Source organism: Ursus maritimus, unplaced genomic scaffold (assembly GCF_017311325.1).
Source record: "Ursus maritimus isolate PB19 unplaced genomic scaffold, ASM1731132v1 scaffold_35, whole genome shotgun sequence".
In the NCBI taxonomy this organism is placed as follows: Eukaryota; Metazoa; Chordata; class Mammalia; order Carnivora; family Ursidae; genus Ursus; species Ursus maritimus.
This window is the reverse complement of record NW_024426119.1, coordinates 20374362-20380361: the sequence shown is the minus strand read 5'-3', so window position 1 is coordinate 20380361 and position 6000 is coordinate 20374362.

Genomic DNA, 6000 nt, shown 5'->3' with positions numbered 1-6000 from the left:
TACCAACATCTGAATTTGTAAAGTGGGAATTTACCTGCTATTTCAGATTAATCACAGTTCTCAATTTTAGTGATTCCTTAGTTTCTCCTCTCTCTCTTTCCCTCTTGGGCTCTCTCATTAGAGTAATAATCACTTTGTAATACTCATTATTGGTATTATTCACAGTTGGACGATGCAATGCACTATGATTACATTTCTTCTCTCTCTTCATTTGCTTAGTTTTCTGTCATACACAATCCCTGTCAGTAACTCATTACCAAATCCATTGACAGACCCCTAAAATCACTCTCAGTCCAGTCAGGCTCACCAGCACTGTTCTGGAGCCCCCCCTCACTGGAGTCCTCACTTTCTGCTACAACTGGCCGGGTTGCTTTCTAGGCCTATATACAGCAGTAGACTTGCCATCTATCTTCACTATCCTTTGGGGGATTTCCTTCTTTCCTTTGTTCCATGTGCTGCTCTTTCTTGGTTTACTCCATTTTGTAGGTGAATTATATCCTCCGGTATTTTTTATGAGAAAAGGTGTGTAGAATAGAGTGGCAAAATACCAAATTCCAGGATGGAAATGTTTTTCACAGGATATTAATTCACTGCCCCATTTTCTTCTAGCATCTGGAATTGCAATTGAGAAATCTAATGCCCTTCTGATTTCCTATCATTCACATTGAGCAAAAGTTCTCTTCCTCTTTCCAAAGTTTGTGAGATCATCCCTGTGTCTCCAGTGTTCTGAGCTTTCACTAGAATATGCTTTCACAGGAGTCATTTTCATCAGTTTTGCTGAACCCCCTATGGGTTCTTTCAATCTGGAATCTGTTTCATCATTTCTGGAAAGTTAGCTTGATTTCATTTTCCCTGTTTTTCTTCCCTCTAATTTCTCTGTTTACTCTTTCTGGGGCTCTCATTAATATATTTTTATATTAGACTTCTAATTGAATTGATCTTTAAATTTTCTTACTGTCTCCCTATTTTCTTTCCTGCTAGGTGATCTCCCCAATTATATCTTCCAAACATTTTTTTCGAAAAAAAATTGCTAGCTTTTAATGCATATATGTATGTTTTATTTACTGTTGTATTCACAATGCCTAGAACACTGCCTGGCACATAGTAGAAATGGCGGGAAAAAAAAGGTGTGTTGAATTGAATAAATGAATGCTACCACGTTTGTAAATTCCTGAATGTTCTTTTTTTTATAGCCTCCTATCTTTATTTCTTGAAGGTAATTTCCTCTTATCTCTCTGATTGCATTAATTATAAATGGGGATTTTCTTATAATCTCTATTGCTTGTTTTTGCTGTCTCTTTCTACATGTTTGTTTTGGTGTCTCTCTCTTGAATTAATAACTTTCTTCATATATCTGGTGATCTTTGGCTTTCCAACTAGGGAAGCACAAAAATAGTTTGTGTTGGGTATAGGTTAGAGTACTGGGGCTTCACTATGAGGTTTTCTGGCTATGATGTTTCACTGGAAGAACGTGAGTATGAGTAGTCAGACTCTGTAGCTCTTTTCTTCCTCCAGCTGTTTTTTTTTTTTTAATTTTTAAAATTGTGGTAAAACATACATAACATAAATGTTACATAACATTTTAACTATTTTTAAGTGTACACTTCATAGTTTTAAGTATATTCACATTGTTGTGCAACCAATCTCCAGAACTCCTTCATGTTGTAAAACTGAAACTCTATACCCATTAAACAACAACTCCTCAGTCCTCCCTTCCCGCCTCCTATTCCCTCTCCTGGTAACCATCATTTTACTTTCTGTCTCTATGACTTTAACTACTCCAGGTTCCTCAGTAAGGGGAATTGCACAGTGTTTGTCATTTTGTGACTGGCTTCTTTCATTTAGCATAGTGGCTTCAAGGTTCATCCATGTCGTAGCATGTGTCAGAATTTCCTTCCTTTTTGAAGTTGGATAATATTCCATTGTATGAATATACATTTTGTTTATCATTCATTTGTTGATGGACACTTGGGTTGCTTCTACCTCTTGACTGTTGTGAATAATGCTGCTACGAACATGGGTTTCCAAGTGTAATATTGTGATCCTGCTTTTATTTAATTTTTTTAAATTTAATTTTTTTATTTGTGAGAGAGAGCATGAGTGGAGTGAGGGGCAGAGGGAGAAGCAGACTTCCTACTGAGCAGGGGGCCTGATGCAGTATTTGATCCTGGACCCGATCCCTGGATCCTGGGATCACAACCTGAGCCGAAGGCAGACGTTTAACTGACTGAGCCACCCAGGCACCAGAGATCCTGCTTTTAGATATTCTTTTGGATATATATCCTCTAGAAGAAATGCTGGATTATATGGTGATTCTATTTTTACATTTTTTAAGATATTCTTTTGGATATATACCCTCTAGAAGAATTGCTACATTATATAGTAATTCTATTTCTAATGTTTTCCATAGCAGCTGTACCATTTTACATTCTCACCAACATAGCACATGAGTTCCAATTTCTCAAACTCCTCATCAATACTTGTCATTTTCTGTTTTTATTTTGTTTTATTTTGTTTTGTTTTTTGATAGTGGCCATTCTAGTGGGTGTGAGGTGGTAACTCATTATAGGTTTGATTTACATTTCCCAAATGGTTAGTGATGTTGAGCATCTTTTCATGTGCTTGTTGGCTTCAGGCTTGTTATTTTATCATAAAAGGCTCATCTGTCTCTTGTCCAGTGTGAAGAAGAATGGTTATCAACATCTTTGGAGCAAAACAGAAGGGAGCTGGGGTGTGGGTGTGGCCATCAATGTACAGATTTTTACCCATCCCTGTTCTCTTCTGGGCCTAGTGTCCTGAATCCAGAATCTTCCCTATTTAACCTGTCCAGGGAGGGAACCTCCAGGTGTCAGGTGGAGTGAGAAATGGGAGTGGGAATCAAGGAGATTATTTTTCTTTCAAATAGTTTTCCTGTACCCCCACTTTCAAAAATCACAGCTAACTCCAATTTCTGAGCCTTTAAGGAGCCCTGCACCACCAAGCATCTCACTTCTTGGCATCATCCTTTATAGCATCTACTTGCTTTCTGGTTTTTAAAATTTTGCTGTTGTTATTCCTTTCCCCATTCTCTATTTTTCTTTTGGATTTTTGTCTTTTATCCCAGTATTCCAATGGAGCTTTAGGAGAGGGTAGAGATAAGTGTGTTTTCATTTTGCCATTTTAATTGAAAATCCTCCTAGTCATTTTATTATTATTCCTAACCAATACTCTTTTTTTTTCCACTTAGAAGGAAAGAAGGGAACAAAAGTAATAAAATGTAATAAGACATTTCACCAAACTTTATTAAAGTAAAAATAAGGATGAGCATCCTTCTCCAGGTACATTCTGTTGGTGTTTGATGCTTTCAGATGCCACGGTCAGCCCCAGTTTAACCCTTCCTTGACTCAGGTTGTCTGACCTGTTCATTAATTTTCAGATGTTTACCTAATAAGAAATAATTTCTTGTATATACCAACCTTGGTGAGAAGGCAGAATTTGACATACACTATTTTGTTTTATACATGATCCTTCAGGACTTCATTGACTTTCTAACTTGTGGTATACTTCTTTGTAAGGACTTACATGTTTTGGTTTGGTCTATTCATCACACTCATGTAGAGCTATAGAAACATGCTTGCTAGTGTCATCTGATAATATGAAGACTGATAGAAGTAAAGAGAAAAGCTACCTGTCATTTTGTACAACCTTAGATGGACCATGGCCTGTCCTACTCTGACATAAAACATTCTCAGAGGATTATCTTTCAGGACCCAGAAGAAAAACTATGTGCTATTTACTATTTATTATTACCCACTGAGCTGGGGAAAGCCTTGACCTTTAAATAAATTGTTGAAAACTGAAACTAGCCCTCGATCCTGGGAGTACTCAGTTAACATGAAACATTTTAAAAGAAGAAACTTCTGTAAGACAACCTATTTAGCTTGTTTATGCCAGACTGCTCCCCCAGTCTCAGTAAAAAGCTTGTTCGTGCATTGGAGTGCCATTATGATCGACTATAATTGAGATTATTATAAAAAATAGGCATTTTTGGCCTGTGTAGTGATTTCAATTATTTGTAATATTACATTCAATAATAATAGTACAGGCAGATGGTGCTTGAGAAATTGAAATTATTAGTCCCAATGCAGAGATGAGAAAATTGAACTTTTCTAATGTCCCACAGCTAGTGAGAAAGTGAAAGAGTGGAGACACAAAGCCCATACTTCAGACTTCAGGTTCAATGCCTGCCACGATGAAAAATACTTGTGTTGAATTACTTAAATATTTGGGGAAAGTGATCAAGGACAAAAGAAGTTAGAAGTGGTATAAACAAGACTGAAATGTATTAGATACAGAACCCTCTCCTCACCTTCCCAAACCACTCAGGGACTTCCTTGTAGCCTGGGGACTTAATTGTTCTTTTCTCTACCTGGACCTGGCATTGTAGGTATTGGGCTGGTATTTTGGACATGTTGACTGACACTGAGTAAAAACAACACTCTAAAGATTCCCTCACCAAAGCTCCCTATATTTGCTATCACATGTACTAATTTTACAAAGTGCCAGAAATGGAAGAACTTCTCACTGCTAATCAGTTTCCAATAAGAAACTTAGGAGCATAAAGGTGGGCATCCTGGTTTCATTTCTGCCTGCATCCAGGAGCCACTTTCTTCAGGCAGTGACATGCAAGGACTCAACACCCTCTTTGTGAGCCTCTATGTCCTCTGTCTCCTGGCCTCACAGATCAGGTGCCCTGGGCCTCTCTGCTGGGACAGCCTTTGTTTGATTTGCACACAGAACTAACTTGAATGCCATCTCCTCTCTTTAGAACAATCAGAGGAAATGGCTTCATTTGGAAGAGGAAAGGAAAATCTCTCCACATTTACTAAATACCCTCCCTGGCTTCTTAGATCAGGAAGAATGAAAGAACAGACTTGTGCTATTTCCCAGAAAAGCTCAGGTGGTAGTGGAATAAAGTACAGTTTTCTTCCTTTTTCTTCAGAGAAAATCTTTCGCTTAGAGAAGGTGAAGAATTAAGATCCTAGTAAATAAAGAAACAAAAGCCTCATACTACCAACATGTACGAGAGCAGAATCTGACTTCTGTATTAAGTGAAATGATGAATGTTTTCACATTATGGGAACCGCTTTAGCACAACCTTAAAATAGTGCTTTCGAGATGTGTGAGGACATAGAGAAATTTGTCTCTACACTTTAAACCTTTTCTCTTCCACAAGGATTTTGAGTAAGAATATGCTTTGGACTAGAGCGAAGTGAATGTGAAAGAAAATTTCTAGCCTTGAGTGTTGCTGCCACCTACATGGCAGGAAGACTACAAACAAAACCCAACACCTTTCCAGACTGGAATCAAGGGCAGTGTGCTTTCTATGGGACCGTCCTTTAGAAATCCCCAAATTTGTTTCTTTTACTTGACTGTCCCAAAGACAATGGAAATAATAGTATTTTATATTTTTGCCTCACTATCTCCAATTCTGACAGAAATTGGACCAAATGGTTTTGCTTAGATTCGTAGAAATACACTGATTATTTGAAATAGAGGCTGATCTAAGGATATCTTCCTTATTATCAAAATAATCCTAAGTGTCCTGATTCCTGTGGCTATGGCTGTTCTAGGGATAGGATGGAGGCTCTTAATCTCACTGTTATAGGTTTGTTCTTTCTTTCTTTTCCCCCGGCACTCTTTAAAACAAAAGGAAAAATTAAAATACTACTTCTCTGTGATTATGGTTATAAATTTATACAAATGGATAAAATAGATGGGAGAATTCTTTTGATATAGATGAGAGATTATTTGTTAGGAAATGTAGTCCCCACTGCACAATTAACAGAAAATCTCTTTAAAAGTCTAAAGGAAACTTGTGATATGTCAAGAGCACATCATAGACTGTCCTTTTACCTTAGATGGCATCATGTGAGGACATGATGCTCAGTTACTGAGGCTGTGTGAAAACACCTTCTCCCTAGAAAATCCACACGCAAGATTGAAAAGCCAATTATGACT